Source organism: Canis lupus, chromosome 8 (genome assembly GCF_011100685.1).
Source record: "Canis lupus familiaris isolate Mischka breed German Shepherd chromosome 8, alternate assembly UU_Cfam_GSD_1.0, whole genome shotgun sequence".
NCBI classification, from domain to species: Eukaryota; Metazoa; Chordata; class Mammalia; order Carnivora; family Canidae; genus Canis; species Canis lupus.
In genome coordinates, this window is record NC_049229.1 from 66,229,321 (window position 1) to 66,251,066 (window position 21,746).

At 45.2% G+C, this 21,746-nt stretch overlaps 1 long non-coding RNA gene across 1 annotated transcript; it reads left to right on the top strand.

Moving 5' to 3' along the window:
- Window positions 1-809: 809 nt before the first annotated feature.
- Window positions 810-21,001, top strand: LOC119873023. The gene is made up of 3 exons (XR_005362953.1): window positions 810-1,036; window positions 2,016-2,348; window positions 19,343-21,001. It is a non-coding gene; the product is annotated as an uncharacterized LOC119873023 (long non-coding RNA).
- Window positions 21,002-21,746: the final 745 nt, after the last annotated feature.

The window sequence follows — 21,746 nt, forward strand, 5'->3', positions numbered from 1 at the left end:
CTCTCCTGCAGGGGCTGCGCCTGAGCCCCCAGAGGGGCCTGGTCCTCCGGACAAGGGGCAGCTCCCCCTACCCCTCGCTGCTGGGGTTTGCAAACCCTGGGACGCCCTGCGGGTCGCGGGGCGGGGGGGATGACAACCGAGGGGCCGCGCGGGGACCTGCGCCCACAGCCCGGATGGAAGGCACCTACCTGCCCGGGAAGCGCAGGTGCGCACCTTGCAAGCCGCGGGGAATGGAGAACTTGCCAGCAGGGAATGGCTGGCTCTCTCGCGCGCCCTCTCTCTCTAAAGAGCAGGCTATTTTGACCGGATCCTTTCTCCTCCCTCATCCCAGCCCCGGAGTTGCTGGGGTGGGGGTGGGGGTGGGGGATGGAGATGGGGCTCCTGCAGGTGGGCCCTGGTGTCCTTGCCGCGGGGAGGGAAGGGGGGACCCCAAGGCTGTCCTGAAACTACAGGCCTGTGCACCTGGCGGGGGCGCCCTGTGACCCCAGACTCGGGACAGCACTTTTCCTTTTTTTTCCTTTTTTTTCTTTCTTTTTTTGTTTTGTTTGGTTTTGTTTTTCTTTTTTTTTTCTTTTTGTTTTTCTTTTTTTGTTTTTTTGTTTTGTTTTGTTTTGTTTTTGTTTCTGAGCAAGGTGTGTTTTCATTCTCCCACGCGCTGAGCTGAATTCAATACAACTTGTCATCTCTCTCTCTCTCTCTCTCTCTCTCTCTCTCTCTCTCTCTCTCTCTCGGCTTCCTTTCCCAAGCCCGCCTTTCCGCCCGGCGCGCCCCAGACGCAGGTGAGCGCTCTCAGGCAAGGGACAAGCGTCTCCAGATCAAGATCTGCCAGCAGCACCGCCTCTGCTTTATCTCGGGGGGGCCATCGCAGCTTCCTGCCTTTCCACCCACTCTCTGCAGTGGCGGGGGGGTCGTTTTTAGGGGGAAGTGCATAAAATCCTCCCTTGTTTGTCTGAATCTGGGAGATGTGGGTGGGGAATGGAAGCCAGTGATGGGCCAGGACCTTCTTCACCCTGGCAAACACCAGTTGGAGAGAAAGGTCAGTGTTCTGGGTCCTCAGTCCGGCCTCCTACGAATCCTAGCCCTGTCTTTGCTTCTGAGGTCTTTGGTATGTATTTATTTCCAGCCCTCCAACCCCCACCCAGGCGGGTGCCTCCAAGCCCCCCTCCCTGCACTGAGCTCTACAGTTGCAGGAAGCCTGCAACTGTCTATCCCTACCTCCTCCCACTTGTCCACAAGGTCAAGCCTCAGAGCCAAACCCACAGTGGGTCCTTGGGATCCTGAGAGAATGTAACACAGAAAGAGTTTTAAGGTTATCTATTCTAGATCGACCTCTTTTTTAAATTTAATCATGAGAGACACAGAGATAGAGGCAGAGACACAGGCAGAGGGAGAAGCAGGCTCCATGTGGGGAGCCCAATGTGGGACTCGATCCCAAGACCCCAGGATCATGCCCTGGGCCAAAGGCAAATGCTCATCCACTGAGCCACCCAGGTGTCCCAACTCCAGCTTGACCGGCACTAGTACAACCAGTCTCTCCAGAGGATCTTCTCTGAATCCCCTGCCAAGCTCCCAAGCAGTATTGAGGGTCTCACCTTCTCTCAGGTCAGAAATCCTGGACCCATATTCTCTCACTGCACTGTGACTTTTTAAGCAAATTCCTTAACTTTTCTTGTCTCTCTTTCCTTTTCTGTGAAATTAAAATACAACCACCACCACCACCACCACAACACCACACCCTTACCTTGGCTGCCGGGTTGTCATGAGGGCATCAGACCTCATGCATCTGGGAGAATTTTGAAAACCTGGAAATGACCCGGTGTTATGAGATATAGGGAGGGACAGCTATTAGGAATATGTAGGTGTGCAATAAATGTCCAAGAACGAAGGGATATCACTGAATAGCTAAAATTAGGTTAAAAATGAAAAGCCAAAACCCCACTGTACCCCCAGCAGAGGGGATGTTCAAAGTCAACTCTATTCTTGGACCAGTTTTAACCCCGTTCTGTGTTTTCCAGAAGCTGTTTCTACAAGGAAGTCTGAGGCCTTGGAAGCTTTCCTAACGCCCAGGGGCAGAATGGGGTGCATGTCCCCCTATCTCAGCTCCCCAAGAACTTCCGAAGCCTCAGCCTGACCAGCGTGGTGCGCCTTGGGAGGAGCAAGACCCCCCTGCCTCTGTTGGCCGGCTGAGCCACTTCGTGCAGCTTACTGTGCCTTTTCTGGTCTCAACGGCAGGGCTGAGGACACCTGTATCGCGTGTGGGAAGCACCAGACAAGAACCCCCAGGAGCACCCTGCCACTCTTCCAGGCACAGGACCAAAGGTGTGGCTGTGTGGATGGTCTCCTCTGAGGTACGTCCTGTTATGGCCAGTTGAGATAGGAGAAACTGAGTCAGGGTGAGTGGGTATAGCTTACCCCCTGAGTTAAGCCGTGGAGCTGGATTTCCAACCCAGGCCATCTGAGCCTAGACCCCACACTTGGAAGCCCTTGGGCGGGGTGCCTGGCACCCAGCCAGTACCCAGTGGCAGGAGGCCCTTGTTGCTGTTTGAAGGAAGGCGGGGTATGTCCCAGCCCTACCACCTGCTATCATCTTTTATTAGTTTATTTTCAATTTGAGGGTGTTGGATGGGGGGAGCCTATGGCATTCGTCACCGGAAGCACTTTTATTACAGCTGAAGCCTTCCAAGCTTGCATTTGCTACTTTAAAACTCTTCGGACGGTTATGAATATGGATGGGTGGTCGTCTATGAATATGGAGCAGCGGGTGCGTGGCGGATGGATTACCATTTAACATTAATCGTTGGTAACCTTTCCTCGGGTCTGACTTCTCCGCAATATTATCCCGAGAAGGGTCAGCCCTCGATGCTTTTTCTTTTTCTTTTCTTTCTTTCTTTTTTTTTTTTTGCAAAATATGATTAGTTACTTCTTGCCACATGTGCTTGCCCCCGGGACTTTATTTGCCATCTTCTATAATTATTAGAAGAATCTTCTAATTTTATTTGAAATTCTAAGTTGACACTTATGTCAAAGTGCCACGACACAGCATTGTGTTTAATTTCTCTTTCGTTAGCCTCATTTGGGCTCTTGCAGAATTATGCTCAAAGGAGACATCCGCCCCATGCACTTCCTTACAGCCGAGGCTCCCTGCTGGACCCATTAACCGTGGCCTTGAGGAACTGGCCCCCAAAGGTCCCGCATGCATGCCCCCTCACAGGTACAAGTGACACCTCTACACGTGGCTTGGCCAGAGCCTGAAACCACAGGCGGTGGGTTTCTAGATTTCTCCCTTTGCACTTGCTGTTCCCTCTATCTGGAATGCTTTTCCTTCCTCTACATCTGCCTGGTGAGCTTCTATTGCTTCTTGAACACTCAGCTCAAGCCTTCCATTTTGCAGCCCTCCCTGCCACCCCCCGCCCCAGAGTTGGCTGCATCCCCCTGCATGCCCTCATACCTCTGTGTTGTGGCACTGTTGCCCTCGGCTGCAACTGGATTTTTATATTGCTGGTAGATATTGGGTGTCTGGTGTGTGTGTGTGTGTGTGTGTGTGTGTGTGTGTGTGTGTGGTTACAAATAGTGGCTCTGCCATCAGACTGCACGTTTTGACCCTCCCCTCACTCCCCAACTCTGTGACCTCATTTGTGCCAGGTGGGTAATAATATTGTTTGACTCCTGGATCAATAGGATTAAATGAGATACGTTACTCAAATGACTTTGGCTGACAGTGGGCATCGAGGATGTTCAGTAGTCCCACCCCATTGTCCGCCTTTCTCATGAGCACTGAGCTTCCAGGGGCAGTGAGAGAGGCCTTTGTATGTCCTCCCATCCCCTTGACCATAGTTTGTGCTGTATTCCCAGCATTTGGCAAGTAGTTACGTGCTCAGGCCCTGTTTCCAGAAAGAATGAGAGGGCAGTTTGCAGCTGGAGATCCCGGATGTCCGCTGTCATCACTCCTCCATGGCCCAGCACTGGAAGGGCACCTCCTTAGAGCAGCCCTTATGCAGAGCTCTGCAGTGACTCATGAGGGTATAGACCTTTCCGCCCAGTTCACAACGGAGTTGGGTGACAGCCAGCATGTGTGCCACATGACATGCCGGGACAAGAGAGAAATAACTACGTGCTGGGAAACCACCTGGTCTCCGTCCTAGTGTGCTCTCCTCCCCTCCTCTGACTTCTCTTACAGCAGGGTAGGGTTAGCCATTCCTGGGGGCCAAAGAAGCTCAAAGAAGTGTAAGCCGGGGGACGGGGGCACTCACAGGCTCCTTCCACATGTTCCCGGTGTCATATGTTTTCAAACTCATTTTCCTAGGGGCACCTGGGTAGCTCGGTGGGTTAAGCATCTGACTCTTAAGATTTCGGCTCCAGTCATGGTCTCAGACTAGTGAGATTGAGCCCCACGTCCAGCTCCGTGCCCACTGGGAAAGGAGTCTACCTGTAAGACTCTCTTCTCTCTCTCTCTCTCTCCCTCTGCCCCTCCCTGCCCCACCCCCCCTCCTCACATGCTCTCTCTCTCAAAAAAATCAATTAATTAAATTAAAAAATTCATTTTCCTAAAGACCTCCCTACCAGCTACTTTAAGCTTTAGGTCCCATAATGTCTGTTGTGCCACTGTGGGGCTTAAACATATCTCATGACTCCCCAGGGTCTTGAATAGAGAGTACCTACCTACTCCGAGCCACACATTGGGTGCATGTGTTCCAAGCAAAGCACCTACTACGAGTCACACAGTGTGTAAGTTTGTACCAAGTAACAGCCAGACTCTTAGCATAGGATGTAACCCATCACCTGAGCAGATCCCACCTTCGGCCCCATGGCTCACCAGAGCCTAGCTGGGCTCTTGCTCCTTCTGGAATAGACATGCACTGATTTGTCTCCACATTGTTAACTGGGCTTTCTTCTCCATCACCTGTGGGCTTCCCCCACCACCTCTCCTGCCACTGCCTTCAAATGCCCTTTCTCCTCAAGATCCCCCGCAAACCAACAGCTCCCCACACCCCATTCCCTGGCACTCTGCTCAGCCTGCTTTGGGCCTCCTTCTGTGGGATTAGACTTTGTCACTAATGAGCACTTTGCTGGGAGGATTTACTCTTATTCCCATTCATATTGTTGAATGCTGAGGCTGAAGTATGCTCACCCAGTTGGTCTTCTCCTCCTCCTCCTCCTCCTCCTCCTCCTCCCCACAACCCCAGGAAAGTAGGGACATAGAGAGGGAGACATGAAGAGGTGATGAGGAGGGAGGGAGCAGGGGAGAGAGGAACTGAGGAGTTTTCATACATTGAGAAATGAGTGCTAGACCCAGCAGTTGCACTACTGGGTATTTTCCCTAAAGATACTGATGCAGTGAGACACCGGGACACCTGCACCCCAATGTTTATAGCAGCAATGTCCACAGTAGCCACACTGTGGAAGGAGCCTCGATGTCCATAGACAGATGAATGGATAAAGAAGATGTGGTCTATGTACACAATGGAATATTCCTCAGCCATCAGAAGAGATGAATCCCCACCATTTGCTTCAGCGTGGATGGAACTGGAGGGTACTATGCTGAGTGAAATAAGTCAATCAAAGAAGGACAAACATTATATGGTCTCATTCATTTGGGGAATATAAAAATTAGTGAAAGGGAATTAAGGGAAAGGAGAGAAAATGAGTGAAAATATCAGTGAGGGTGACAACCATGAGAGACTCCTAACTCTGGGAAACGAACAAGGGGTAGTGGAAGGGGAGGCGGGCAGGGGGTTGGGGTGACTGGGTGACAGGCAATGGGGTGGCACTTGATGGGGTGAGCACTGGGTGATATGCTATATGTTGGCAAAATTAATTTAAATTTAAAAAGTAAAAAAAAAAAAGAGAGAGAGAAATGAGTGCTAGAAATAATAGATGGTACAGTTTGCGGAGAGAAAGAGATTATTTGGGCTGGACCGGGAAGGGTCCTCAGCCTGACTCTGAAGCTAATGAGGAAGCTCGAGCTCCAAGTGACCGGTAGAGTTGGAGGGGTCACTGTTTTGTGCCAATGAAAAGGCATCTGTGTTTTGTACTTTTGTGCTCACCCCGGTTGATGCAGGGAGCTTCAGAAGAAATAAATGCTTGCCGCTCACAAGCACCATCCAAGTATTTACGTTCTGAGCAACCACTCCTAGAAACAATGGCTCTTTGTGTTCAAAAATCATGTACTGCTAATATCAAACCGCATGTTGAAAGGAGTCACCACTGAAAGTATTGCTGTAGATCAGAAACCAGAAAATAATTCTTTTATATTCTTTAGGAGCCACATTCTGCGGTAACCATTTGAGCAGATAGCATATAAGTTAAATTTCCTTTGATACTGGCATGTGACATTGCAAAAATCAAACGCATTGTTTTTTGACAAGGCTTCAGGACTAGAATTCAGAAAGGCACTTGGTATAGGAAACGACTGAATTAATACCATTGAAACGGTGGTTATAAAGATTGATAAGGAAGGTTCATTCACTAAAACATATAATGGCAGATTTAATAATGATGGCATTCATCATCCGTCAAAGGCACTTATTAAGCACCCACAGGTACTTGGCAGTCTGTGGCGTACTACACAAAGTTAGATAGACGCCACCCCTATTCATCGGAGAGCCTGCCATTGTGTGCCTCCTTTGTTGGGAGCACAACTTCCCTACTTGTCATTGGTGCCTGAAAGACACTCCTTGTCATTATTTATGCTGTCTGGGTTTCTGGTTTTCAAGGCGGGGGGCGGTGGTGGCAAGACTTTTTTTTTTTTTGTCATTTCTTTTAATTGTACTACACGAGGTGGCAGGCCAACCTCTGGAGACATCACCTGTCAGCGGGCGAGCTTGCAGGTGGGAATGACCCTTATTTTCGTTCCCAGCGTCTGCAGGAAGATGCGTGGTCGTTGTGGGACATCGGGCTACCCCGAGGAGCACCTGCGGGGCTTTGCCTGCACCTCTGTTCAGCAAGTGTTACTGTACCTTCAGGCCACCTCGGTCTAGATGGTGAGCAAGCTGAGGGTATAGACGTCCCCCCTCCCCGCTCTGCCCCTCTCCCCACCCTGCCGCCTCACCAGAGATCAGCAGTTTGGTTGACTACCCGAATGAGGCCACAAAAGAATCTGCAAGGCCATAGGTCAGTGGTGGATCTTATCAAATGTTTGCTATACTCTCAAAGTATTTTGTCCTGGATGCATGGATGCACTGGGACATACGAGGTTGCCCATTTGCACATGATGAAGTGCGGCTCGTTCCAGTAACCAAAAGTGGGCCTCAGGCACACTGGAAACGAAGAGCAGGCAAATTTCTCCTGTGGCTTCCTCCCAGGAAGGCTGTTGTCAGCTGGCATTCAGTGGGGCGATGACCTGTGCCTGCGAGCTTCCAAATCACAGGCAAGCAACAGAGAAAAGGCATCCAGTTCAAGATTTTTAAAAATACCATGATCAGGGGTTGGAGGGGTTGGAATGGCCTAGGCTGAGCTTTCATTTCATGTGATCCCCTTGAGTTGTATGGATTTTGATTAAAAAAAAAAAAAAGAAATCAAATTTCAGAACATTTTTATAGCTTTTGCAAGTATTTTTTTTTTTTTTTTTAAGTATTGATGAGGTTGCTTACTATCGTGCCCAAATAGGCCTCATGTGAAGAGCTGAGTTATGTGTGCCCCAGATGCTTTCAAGATAACACTTGTTCTTCTGGATTAATTTGGGGGCTTCTTGGAGGGGCAATGGAATTGGTGACACAGTGGGTTTCCTTTATCGCCTTGGCCGGTGGGAAGCTCAGAAATACATGCTGTCACCAAAGAAGGGAGCTTCCTGGCACATTATTTTTTCCTAAAAGCAGAACCTTTATACTCTCTTTTAATTTGTTTTGTTCCACTCCATGTATATATTTTTATTACGAACAGCTTCAAATCCTTTTGGAAGTGAAATACGTCTTTTTGTATTTATATATGTATAAATGTTAGCTATATATATAGTACATAGTTATGCGTGTTTTTATGCATATGTATTATATAGACATGCATACATGAATATATGCACACACATAGATGCCCACACATATATATCATCCCCACATCCACTCAACAGTATTTACTGGGCATCTGCTGGTTGCCAGGCAATGCCTGATGCTCAGAGGAACCCGGCCACACACGTTTACGTGGCTCACCTAAAGGAGCCAGACCACAGTGATAATGACATAATATACTGATATGCTTTGGAACAGAGGGGAGGGAAGGAATCTTGACATTTCTGCTTCTTGAACTCTACCCTTTCTCTCAGCTTCACCTTCTAATCTGCCCCCCACTGCCTGTCCTGGTTCCACCCTTTCCTCTTGGTCATGGCCACCCTTGTAAGTCACATCTCCGTCTCAACAGCTTCCAGTCTGGTGGCTCTTTATCGATTCTTATTTATGTTTGCCTGGTTATTTTTCCTTAAACACAGTTTTTCTCCCTTAGACTTCCTACCATGGACCCCTACGCTGATGGTCATGGGAATTTTTGGTCATAGGTGGTGCTTACTCTGAGCTTCTGGCTTTGTGTGTATTATCTTTTAACCCTACAACATCTAGGGGGTAACCACAATGAAAATTGCCATGTGACAGGGAGAGAACCGATGCCCAGGGGCTGAGACCACTTGCCAAGCTCCTGCGGACTCCAGGCTCATGGCCTCAGATCTCCCGGTGTTTGGGGTCCCACTGCTGATGGTTCAGCTTTGTGGCTTTCTGGTATCTGATGCTCGGCCCTGGCTCTGAGCATAGCCCTGGCTCTGAGCATACTCTTGTGCCTCTCCTGTATTTTCCTCAAAGGAAAGGGTCTCACCTGTCTGCTCCATTCAGTGAATCCTTCCAGTGTTCTGGGCAGGTCTTCTTGGCATGGGTGAATAATGGTGCAAGCAGCTGCCAGCAGGGCTGCATTAATGAGGTACCTCTTCCAGACCCAGAGTGGTGATGGTCAGACTCTACCTGCAATTCTGCATTTCCATTCTGGGCACCAGACTTCTCAAGGGTCAAAGCTGTCCTGGAGCAGGTTCAGAGGAGTAGGTCATGTGAGCTGATCGAATACTGGGTGGTGAAGTAGAGGTGGGGGTCAGGTCATTCAATGAGAGGCTGGTGCTTTCCCAGGCTGCTTCATGACCTGAGAATGCATGGTTCCTCCAAGAAGACTTGGCTCCAACCCACACTCATGGTCACCCTCTCCCCAAATTCCCACAATACCCCTTAAGAACCAGCAATGATAGTGGGGACTTAGATGCCTTTTGGTTGCAAGCAACAGAAACCAGCTCAAGCTGGTCTAAGCATCTCCTAGCCTCCTTTGCATCCCAGATAGTTGTCTTCACTCAATTGGCTTGTCATTTCCTGTGCTGTCTCCTTCCTATCATAGTGAGTATTACACTGAGCCCAGAAAAGATGCTCAGTAAATTTTTTGGCACCTTTCTAGGCACTTGGGATCTACCAGTGAGTAAAACAAGTCCTGCCTTCCTAGAACTTACATTCTTCAGAGGAAGAGACAATAAACGACACCCTTGATCAATCTGATTATATAGTGTGTTAGGAAAAGAAAAGTCAGAATGGGGTAAGGAGGGGAGAATGCTGGTGGAGGGAAGGGTCTGGGGAGGGGCAGATTGCAGTATCAAAGAGTAGAGTAAGGCCAGGCCTCATAGAGAAGGAAATGGAGACATAAGGGGCTGTGCGTGGGAGCCACATGGTTATCTGGGGGAAGAACGTTCTAGAAGGAACAGCCCAGGCACAGGCCATGAGTCCAGAATGTGCAGGGAGTGTCTGAGGACCAGCAAAGGAGGCTGGTGTGGCTGGGGCCCGACATTTAATTTTTCCTTGAGCATGGAAGGAAAATTCCTTTTTGGGTGTGCACTTCTGCTCAACGTTGGCTTGTCTCGCACTTTTGAGAGGTCAGCCCGAGAGTGAATGCTTCATCTTTAACTTGAACTGTTCTGTCTTTCGAAGAGGGATGCCCATCAGGGTTCTGGCCATGTGTGTTCCGAGGAACGCTTTTTTTTTTTTTTTTTTTTCTGAAAAAGCCCAGCTCGGGAGTTGCTTCTGTTTGTAGATAAATTTCAAAAACATCGTCTTCCAGATGCTGTGTCTCCACAGCACATTTTGGATGCCTGACATTTAAAATCCTGGAAACTAAGCCTCCAGTGTCTCATATCTCTTTGGGAATGATGAATTTCAAATGAACGCAAGTTAATGTAGTGCTTGTGAAGGGCGCCAGACAAACCGTGTTCAAAACTGTAGACTCTCGACAAAACGGGTCCAGCAGGGCCGCTCTCGGCAGATGGCTCTGCCCTCCCAGCCTTGCACACGCCCAGACGTCGCCTCTCAGTGTGAGAAGGTAAATTCTGTTTACTTCCCCTTCACTATCTCTCTTGTGGGTGACCATGCTATTTCCAGAAAATTGTCTAACCTCACGCAAGTTAGTAATTGGATAAGTAATCGAGTTTTTATTTTAATTGCACCTTTTGGTGTCAGGCAGATGCAGTCAGGGACTACTGTCTCTCTGCAGTGATACTGATCAATAGTGATCTCAACCCTTGGCATTTGAGGATGGATAGTTCTCTGCTTGGAGGGCTGTCTTGCCAGTTGTAGGACGTTAAGCCACGTCCCTGGCTTTTACCCACTAGATGCCAGTAGCACCTCTTCCAGTTGTGACAACCACAATGTCTCCAGGTATTGCCAGATGTCCTCTGAGCGACAGCATCTCTGTTGACCATCAGATTCCAATATCTGGGTGACAGTTATCAGCCCCTGTATTTTAAAAAATGGTCTCACAAACGTAATGCTGTGGGTACAACGACCCATGAGTGGGACGGAGATTACACCTCACAACAGTGAAGGTAGGAAAATCCATTTTTCTTTTCTTATTATAGAAGTAATAGGTGTTCATTGTAAAGCTTGGGAGCAAAGCACGCTACACAATCAAACTAAAACTCATCTGGGTTCTCACCGGCCATCAACAAACTGCTGTGTAATATATCTAGTCTTTTTTATGCATACATCCACGTGAGTTTCAATGGACATACTTTTGATACAAAAATAAGATCATGTTTTTATACTGGGTCTCAATCTATTCCCTTCTGCATGTGCATCATAAAACGTGTTTCGTGCTATTGAATATACTTACCTGAGATTCTAATTGCTGCGTGGTGTTGCATCATGGAGATGGGCTGTCATTTACTCACCAGGCCCCTATTATTGGCAATTAGGTTGTTTCCAGCTCTTTTTTTTTTTTTTCTGTAAACATTAACTTTGGTTATTCCCTTTTCACATTTAGAAACAGACTGGGAAATTGAATATCGGACTCTGGTTGAGAGGGAGTAGTTGAGTGAGAGGGATGAGTTGAGAATGACATCAGGTCTTCAAGCTTTGGCCACCTGGGAGGGTGAAGGTGGCTCCATTGACTGAGGTGGGATGGAGGAAAGATGATGAGTTTTGTGGCAAGTCTGTTCACTCTGAGCTGGTTAGACAATTGAGATGCCTGATGGCCAAGTGCAGAAAAGCACCTGGGCTTGAGATAGCCATCAGGAGTGATCTTCTGAGAGGTGGGATTGGATTGAAGCCTCTAGTGCGGTGCTGTTCAACAGAAGTCTAATGCAAACCACAAGTGTAATCTTTACATTTCTTGTGGCCATAGTAAAAACTTAAGTTAAAAGAAACAGGTGAAATTATTTTAATCATGTATTTTATTTAACCCAATATATCCAGACTATGATTTCACTGTGTGACACTAGTTACATTTCAAGTGCTCGATAGCCTTATATGGTGAGTGACTACCATAGTGGACAGGGCAGCTTTGGGGCATCATATCATAGCAGCATTCCCTTTGCCACCCAGGGGATGTTTGATCATACCTGGAGACATTTTGGTTGTTAACACTGGAGGAGGTGCTATGGCCTCCTCCTGCTAAAGGCCAGGGATGTAGCAAAGAAGCTCACATTTGCATAGGAAAGTCCTCCAAGCAAAGAATCATCTGGCCCAGATTGTCTTTGGTGCTAAGTTTGAGAAACAGTGGTGTACTACTAATGCTTGTTCGAGGGGCCATGGTGTTCACTACACGTTGGGCATGTAAGAGAAGCTCTACAAGAACTATTTTCTGGCATCCTCTTGGCAACCCTATGAAATAGGCATTATTAGCATCCCCATATTACTGATGAATTAACAGAAGGCTCGGGAGGTTAGGTGCATTTGTCCAAGGTCCTGGAGCTTCAAACTCAGGCTGTCAAGAATAGAGAGAGTCAAGGATAGAGAGAGAATGGCTACATGGAAGTAAGCACTGGCATTATTACCTAGAGCCCAATATCTCACCTGCAGTTGCTGGTGAGTAAGCATCGCACCGCGGCATTCCTCTTTTATCTTTGAATGTTTTCTTAAGTGTGTTAACTTCATCACATTGCTGTGGTCAAGTGGAAGACTGTCTAGTCTCACGTGGCTACAGATGGGCTCTGTAGTCTCTGGCAGTTCAGTTAAATAACCTCCCTGAATCCTAGGCATTTTCATCTGTAAAATGGGCACACCCAACATGTCACAGGATTAGCATGGAGGCCGAAGGCATTAATGTGTTTGGAAGCCTTTAACACCTATCCACCGGGTGCTTGATGAATCTGAGGCAGGATTGTATCAGCACATCCTTGGTCAAAACAGTCTGCCCCCAATTAAGGGAAAGGGTCCGATGCCTGATTTATGAAGAGCCATAAGGACGTGCACACCTCATCTTCCTGAAACTTACAATCACGCGAACGAGGTGCTGGTCACCGGAATTATGTTCCTTGAGCATTTCAAAGAACAGGAGTTGCCAGGGCTCTTCTGTGTGCCTGGTGCCTTGAAACATTTTCGGAGCCGTATGATTTCTGAGGCAGAATAAAGCTGAAGAGAGGTGGCATCCAAAATAGCACATTAAAAAAAAAAAAAAAAAGTCTGAGCAAGGGCATTTGCAGTATGGAAGCAGAATGTTAATTGAAATCTGACTTTGCCAACAGGAGCTTTGGAAAGAGCCCAATCAGGATTAGACTAATTAAGACATCTTTAAAATTGAACAGGTTGGACTGTCTTAAAGCAGAATTGAACCAAATGAAAACTATATGCTAAGGAATGTGACTCTAGAGGCTTGAAAAAGGAAAACAAACAAACCTGAAAATACTTATGGTAAAGTCAAAGGAAGGAAGAAGAGATGCTGGCTCTGTGGACGTGAGCGAGTCAAACACGCCGAGCTGGAAACTGAATTTCCTAACGTGTCTCTGACGTTAGGCCGATCCGCCGTCCAAACTACCTTCCAGAGAAGCTGATTTCCTTCTATCGGCTCTCGTGGATGTTTTTTAGGGAACACTTCCCTCATACTTGCACCGCTACGCAAAAACCCCAAATAGCGAAACAGAACTCATTTTTATTGCGCAGCATTGTGTAATTTTTAAGATGTTTTCATGCGGCTTATCTCTCGGCTTCACCTCCTTTGTTTCCTACCGAGCCAATCAAGAAGTCTTTATTTTAATGCCTTGCTAAATAAAGTAGTAGTTCTACAAAAAGCACAGATAAGACGCCTAATTTTTAAGGTTGTGCTAAGTACTGAGCTAGCCTGACAGCCTATATTTAGGATAATGATTTATTTGCTCTTCGGGAAAGCTAACAATTTACTGTAAAATTTTGGATACAAAAGGTGAGGTTATAGCAGCTACACAATATAATCAATAGTGTTACTCGGTACATCGGAAGATTCCAGTCCTACCGAAAAATATTTTGACAAGACTTCAAACAGTTAAAACTTCATCGGATTTGCTCATTATTGGAAACAGTAGTGTGTGTGCCGACTGCATCACAATAAATATTTCTGTGATCAGGAAACTTGTTATAGTCCAACAGCAAGTTTGCTCAAGCCTTAAATTATTTTTCATAATCTGTAAATAATGTTGACATTACTTTGGCATTATAATAAATATTAAGGCTATTTGGAAGTGAATATGCTGGTTTAGATGCCTGCCTAACAAAACAAACTTATTTATATTATTGGCACATAGAATAAGAAACATCGCAGGCTTCTGCATTTGGCAAACCAGGCTGACATATTTCGTATTATCATTACATTTGTTTGGGGGTTCAGAAGTCATATAATTAATGCATTAATAAACTATTTTGTAGAGCTGTTCTTCAGAAGCACATTACCAAATGCTTTTTAAATAACATAATAACTGAAGTCTTGTTCACAATAAATAGCAATTGATAATAAAACAGTTAACTGAATGGTTTAACCATTTTTATTAAGCACAAGTAATGTGACTTTAGAACATGGGGAGGAATAAACAAGGGAGAAAATTGAAGTTTTCAGAGTAATTTTTGCAGGCAAATGGATTGTGATTTGTGGGAAAGATACGGAAAATGAAATCTAGATGCTGGTGGCTACAGACAGGGATTTTTATACGAGCTGCAGTGCTGTCTTCCTCTACGAAGTCAGAAGACGGAGGAAAGAGGTCCTGGCGGAAGGAATAAAAAGGTTCCCATAGAAATGTGGTTTTTAATGTGGGAAGAGCTGTCCTTGTTCCCATTGCACCACTTTTCCTTAAACTGATCACGTTATCTGTCCTTCTTTGGGCAAAAGCACTGGGTTGGGGGCAGTCACATGCCCTGCGTGTTGGGGTTGGAGGGTGAGCTCGGGCTGGGCCACCCTCGTGGCCCGGAGCTCTGGGCTTCCGTGGCTTCTCTGTAAAATGCGGGCAGGCTTTCTAGGCTCTGCAGCTGTCAACTGGGTATCAATTGTCCCACATTTTTCCCCTGTAAAAAAAAAAATGAGTGTAGGCCTATATGCACACTTGAAGTCAAATCAAATTAGAGCAATTAGGGGTGCCTGGGTGGCTCAGTGGTTGAGTGCCTGCCTTCAGCCCAGGGTGTGATCCCGGGGTCCTGGGATCAAGTCCAGCACTGGGCTCCCTACAGGGGAGATCAAGTCCCTGTAGGGACCCTGCTTCTCCCTCTGCCTGTGTCTCTGCCTCTCTCTCTGTGTCTCTCATGAATAAATAAATAAAATATTTTTTTAAAAAAATTAGAGGAATTAGCAGTATGGGGATTTTTTTTTTTTTTTTTTGAATGGTAGAAGAAAACTGGAGGGCTGAGGACTTATTTTTTGTGTTAAGCCGTCTTGAAGGTTGAGAGCCCCACCGGAGAGCCGCCACCTGCTAGAAGCCCCTGGGAGAACCTTCTGATGGCAGGGGTGGGGGGCATCCCTAAGGCTGCTGTGGAAAAGGAATGGTGGGGGAGGGGTAAGCGTCCGGAAAACTGTGGGTGGAATAGTCATGATCGTCACTGTCATTGTCTCTGTTGTGGCTCAGCCACAGGGGTTGGCCTCATGGGTCGGCCACCTGGGGACTTGGGGAGCACTGCTGGTTATTCAGTGAAACTCTACTGAACATTCACAACCTCCAAGGCCCTTGGCTTGGTGCTGCCTCATACTTCACGGTTTGTAAGTTGCTTTCTCATTCCTCGTCGGATTGTGTCCACACCAAATACCTTGATTCCTCTCTTTCTCTTATATACTTGGTCCAATTCATCAGGACATCTTGCCTGTCTTACCTTCAACTGTCTGTGCTTCCCACTTCACTGAGGTCTTAGCATCTCCTTCCCAGAAAGGTCTTCCCTGATGCCTGCGAGGGGGTGCCCACCCACCCTGCTCTCTCCATCTCTCCCCTGCTTTGCTTTACTTCCTGGCACCTGGCACCTCCTGAGGTCGCAGGCCATGCCCATGACTGATTTGTCATCAGTCTCCTCCTGCTACAGTGTCAGCTCCGTGGGGGCAGGGACCTCATTTCTTCTATTTACTGCTGTATGCCTTGCACCTGGTACACAGCAGGTCCTCAATAAATGTTGCCTGTGTACACCATAGGGCAGCCTGGAGAGACATGATTCCATTCCTGTGTTAAGTATGAAGAAACTAAAGTTTAGAGAAACCTGTGGTCAGGGCGTCATAGGGAAGCAATGACGGGCAGAGCCTGTCCTCTGTCCCCAGCTCCGGCCTCCAGCTCCGGAACCAGGGGCACTTGGGGTGCACCCATCAGCTCACCTCCGTGCAGCAAACACCCGGAGTCCCCCTCTCCCCTCTGTGATTATCACTTACAGATGCAGATGTCTGTGACCTGGGTCAGTCTGAAGTCCTGTGGCCCATGAGGTCATTTTTAATTTCTTCGTCTTCACAGTTGTAAGTCATCTTGCAGGGCTACCTGGGTGGCTCATTCGGCTAAGCATCTGACTCTTGGTTTTGGCTCAGACTGTGATCTCAGGGTCTTGGAATTTTGCCCCGGGTTGGGCTCCATGCTCAGCGCAGAGTCTGCTTGAGAATCTCTCCCTTTCCCTCTGCCCACTCTCCTCTTTCAAATACGTAAATAAATATTTAAAAAAAAAAAAAAAGAAGTGACCTTAGTCATTAGACCTAATAATATGGATGTTGCCTGTGGTTGGTTAATATGTTTGAATCATTAATACCTGGCAGAGGGATGCTCCCCCACCAGGCTCTCTCGGCAGCAGGCTTTGCAGAGCACTGGACTCTGGGTTCTCCAGCAGGCTGGGATTAGCAGCAAGGAATGAAGGGGAAAGGAAAAGACTGAAATCCAGGGAAATAGTGCTTGGAGGGGGACAGGATTGGGTGGAAGAAGATGGAACAGAAGGGGAGCTGCATCCAATGGGCACTGAGTGGGAAGAGTCCATTGACCCTTGTGATTCTAGAAAAAGAATGGATACTGGGGAAGTTTTGAGAGTCTGGCTCAGCTGTCTGCTTTTGACTACAAGACGAAGCTTTAATGCTTTTATTTCTAAACAATATTTAGTTTTGTTATTGGAAACTAGAAAACGTTTATTGCTGAATAAAAAAAATACAGGAAAGTCTAAGAAAAAAAAATGAAAATGATCTGTAAACTCAGCACCCGGAGAAAATTATTAACATTCTGATGAGTTCCTTCTAAGTCGTCTTCTTTCTGTGTTCATATATAATTTTTACAAATCTATGTTTGTTTTTGTGCATTTAATATTAAGTCATGAGCATTTCCACCTCTCAGTCGATATTCATTAAAATATAATTTTAATGACAGTTTGAGGTCCCTGGGTTAGGCATGTCATAATTTAATAAACCATCTCTCAATATTTAGATGGCTTCCCATTTTTCATGATTATAAAAATGCTGAGAGAAACGTTCTTGTTTGATACGTGAATGGGACACCACATTTGTGACTGTCTTATGGGTGTAGATTCCCAGGAGGGGAGCTCCGGCATCGAAAGGCATTAGTTTAAAACTCTTGGTACTGCTGTCAAAGGCTTGTGAGCCTCAGTTTCCCTCCTGCCCTCCCGACAAGGCCGTCTTGAGAAAGGAATGCATTGCTAACCCTGTGAATTCTCCGTTGCTCTCACGGGGCTGTGATAGTTTTATCATTCTCCCCCTGCACCTCACATCAGGCCCTCTAGCTCCTGAAAATCTGACAAGTTTTCTCCCCCTTTCTTAAGAACACCTATGCTACACTGGAAACCATGGCACAAGATACAACTTAAAAGGGATTTTCATCTGCTTTGGGAAATTAAATCTAAACACGTATTTTAGAAACTGCTGTAAATTTCGCTAAGCTACAATGTTTTCCTTCGAAGTCTAGGACATATGGTTAGTCTTCCAGTGTTACTAGTAACAAAGTCCTGAAAATATTAACTATTTCATTCTTCCGAGGATAGTGTAAAATTATCCTTTATTTTCTTTTTTGCCTCCCACACTTTGGTTTTAACAAAAAACGAGACATTCCTATTATAAGTAATTACAGCCCTTCTGTTACAGTCTTTCAGAGCCATAAAATTAGCTATTGTACTAAATAATTAGCACATGCCATTCAGAATATCCTAAAAATTATACGCAACATCAAGCAGGAACTATACACTGACACTTGGCCACGTTCTCTAGAAAACTGCTCAGTGGAAATTAAGTATTGGCAACAGGTGCTTTGAAAACAATTTATTAATTGTCAAAAAAAATGAAGCATTTGAATGACGGCATGTGAAAACGTTTTCAAGTTTGGGATTGTCTGAACTCTGACTTCTTAAACACAGTCTTGCTGGCTCACACGGTAATTGTATCCTTGAGGATAATTCCATCAGTGACGTGCCCAGCAGCTGATTTCGAGTTTACTCACAGCCAGCCGCGTCTCCTCCAGGCCTGAGGAGGTGGTCTGGGGAGGATTGGACCCCTGAAAGGTTGCTCAGCCTGATGCATGGGGGCTGCCACCAAAAGGCAGTCAATCCTCTGCTTTGCTCCATCAATCATTGAGGATCGTATTTACATTCATTTTGTTTAATACTTACCAAAATGTGGCTGTCTTAACGGGCTTAGTGGCTTTGCAGTTGGATAAGGACAAGTTGGAGATGGACAAACTTCTATTATTTTATACAGTCACGATCATTTCCAGGTCCTCTACCCGGGGGCACGTGGCTTAGTGAGTCCATGTGTTTTGGAAGTCTCCTACTCAGTATCACATCATAATTTTGACTGTTTGGAATAATTTAGCTCAAATTAGGGAAGAGTCTGACTTCTAGAATGCTTGGGCTTTTAAAAAAAGACTTTATTTATTTATTTATTTATTTATTTATTTATTTATTTATTGACAAAGCAGGAGTAGAGGGAGTGGCAAAGGGAGAGTGAGAATCTCAAGCAGACTCTGTGCTGAGTGTGGAGTTGGACATGGGGCTCTATCTCAGGACCCTGAGACCATGACCTGAGCCAAAATCAGGAGTGATGCTTATCCTACTGAGCCACCCAGGTGCCCTACAATGTTTTTTAAAATGCAAATTTGTTTTATTGTAGTGTACAGATGGAAATGGGTACTGAACTGACCTTCAGGCTTGGTACAGTTTCATAAAGGTTAGAGAGTTATATGCTTAAAATAAAGGCGAGGGATACTAAAAATAAAACATTAATATTATTGCCCCAAATGAGATGACACAGTACATTAATATTTGACAAAATAGATCTACTGGGGTTAAGGTAGCCATTCCTGCAAAGAAAAGCTTCAAGAATGATATAGTTGTTTTAGATGTGATATTTTTAGATATAAAATATAATGTGTATAGGGGATCCCTGGGTGGCTCAGCAGTTTAGTGCCTGCCTTTGGCCCAGGATGGGATCCTGGAGTCCCGGGATCGAGTCCCATGTCGGGCTCCCTGCATGGATCCTGCTTCTCCCTCCTCCTGTGTCTCTGTCTCTGTTTCTCTCTCTCTCTCTCTCTGTCTATCATAAATAAATAAACAAACAAACAAACAAATAAATAAATCTTTAAAAAATATAACGGTGTATCTAAGATTTAAAATTTAAAGAAAAAACTTTTACTACAATTTCTTCTCATCCACAGGATCCTCCTGCCTCCAAAAATCCACAGGATCCTCCTGCCTTCCTCCCTCTTAATTATTGATTGGGGAAGAAAATCGAAGATGTGAATAATTGACAAGCTGGATCTAACGGACACATTTAGAGCTGGGTACCAAGGTCTACCTCAATGAAAGCATATACATTGTTTAAAAGTTTCAAAATTTGCTACCTGATTCTCAGTGATTCTCAAAACAGGCTGCATGTTGGAATCACCTGGGGGTTTTGAGAGCAAGTGATGTCAGGCACTCTGCTGTAACTGGAGAGGAGTATGTCCTGAGCACCAGGACTCTGCAGACCCAACAAGGTGGTTCCAATGTGTGGTCCAGGTTGAGAACCACTCACTGTTCTCACCGAGGGCAGCATTGGCTGATTTCAGAGGACTGTACCCGACGGGCCACCGTCTCTGACCAGATTGTAATCACTGGAGGAATCAATAACAAAAATATAACCAGAAAAAGTCATATATTTAAAATTTTAAAATTAAACTTCCAAGCAATTCATGGGAAAAAAATAAATACTTAGAACTGTTGGTCAGTGAATGTATGCATTTTGTGGTGTACGAATGAAGCTGAAGCAGTAAAAAGAGGGAAAACTACTTAAATTAGGGAAGAGAAAGACTGGAAATTAATGAGAAATTCATTTAATAACAGAGAGAAAGAACAGCTGATTAAACCCAAAGAAGCTATCAGGAAGAAAACAAGTAAAAGTAGAAATTAATGGAACAGAAAATAAACATACAATAGGAGAAGACAAACAGAGCCAATAGTTGATTCTCTGCGATGATTAATAAAATAGGCAAAACTCTTTCAAAGTTAATTAAGAAAAAGAGAAGAAGGCACAAATAAATTATCTTAGGAATAAAAAAAGATGATGCAGAGATTAAACTGATGAGGGTATTATGAATAAAACATGTATGCCAATAAATTTGAAGTCCTCAATTAAATGAATGAAATACTAGGAAAAAAATATAACTTATCATAACTGATTCGAGAGGAAATAGTTTTGTAACCATTAAGGAAATTGAATCAGTGGTTAAGAATCTTTTCACAAAGAAAACAGTGGGACCAGATGATTGGAAAGGGGAGTTCTATGAAAAATTCAAGGAACCAATAGTTTCATCTTATACAAACTCTTACAGAGAATGAAAAGGAAGGCACAACTCATTTTATGAAATTGTTTTCACCATGATGTCAAAACCAGATTAGGAATGGCAACAAGGAAAGAATTACAGCTCAGTCTCACTTGTGAGGATAGATGCAAAGATGCTGAACAAAATTTCTTAGCAAAATAAACTCAACACCATATAAAACATACTATACAGCACAAAGAAGTTGGGTTTGCTCTAGGAACACAAGGTTGGTCTTTTGATGGAGAAATCAACCAATGGAATTCTCCACATTAACCAAATAAAAGAGAAAACCCCTATGGCCATCCTAGTACCTGTGGATAACATGGTGAATAAAATTCTACGTCTCTTTATAAAAACAACAACAACAACAACAACAACAACAAAAACCTAACCAAATTCGGAACACAGAGAGAACTTTGTTAATCTGATAAAGGATACCTGAAAACTCCTACAGCAAATACTATATTGAATGTTTTTTTCTTAAAGATTGTATTTATTTATTCATGAGAGACAGAGAGAGAGAGGGGCAGAGGGAGAAGCAGGCAGAGGGAGAAGCAGGCTCCCCTCAGGGAGCCCGATGCGGGACTCGATCCCAGGACTCCAGGATCACGCCCTAGGTCGAAGGCAGGCGCTAAACCGCTGAGCCACCCAGGGATCCCCAAATGCTTTTTAAAAAATTGTATTTAAATTCTAATTAGTGCACTATTGGTTTGAAGAGTAGAATTCAGTGGTTCATCACTTATATACAGCACCAATGCTCATCACAACCATGTTACAATTAAATGTGGATAGCATTTCTTTACACCTGGAACAAGGCGGTAAGGAGAGCACCTGCCATCACCAAAGCAATCAACCCAGTCCTAAGGTCTTATCAGACAGGAGGAAAAGAAATGAAGTATAAACGTCAGAAATGAAGAAATAAAATCATTGGTATTTGAAAGCAGCATGATGGTCTACATAAACCCCTTCTTCCCCAGATCCACAAATAAATGGTGAGAATCATTTAAAAGTTCGTAAGATCAAAAGAATCAAACCCAGTGTATGAAATTCAGTTGCATTTCCTTAAATCAACAAAAGCTCTTAGCAAATGTAGGCCAAAATTTATTTATAGCAAAACATTTATAACATTTCAAGGAATCAATTTGATAAAATATCGATAAGCCCTTTACGGAGGGAATTATGAAACTCTACTGAAAGAAATGGAAACCACTCAAATAAAGATATATTCTTAGAGAGGAAAAGTCAATATAGGAAAGAT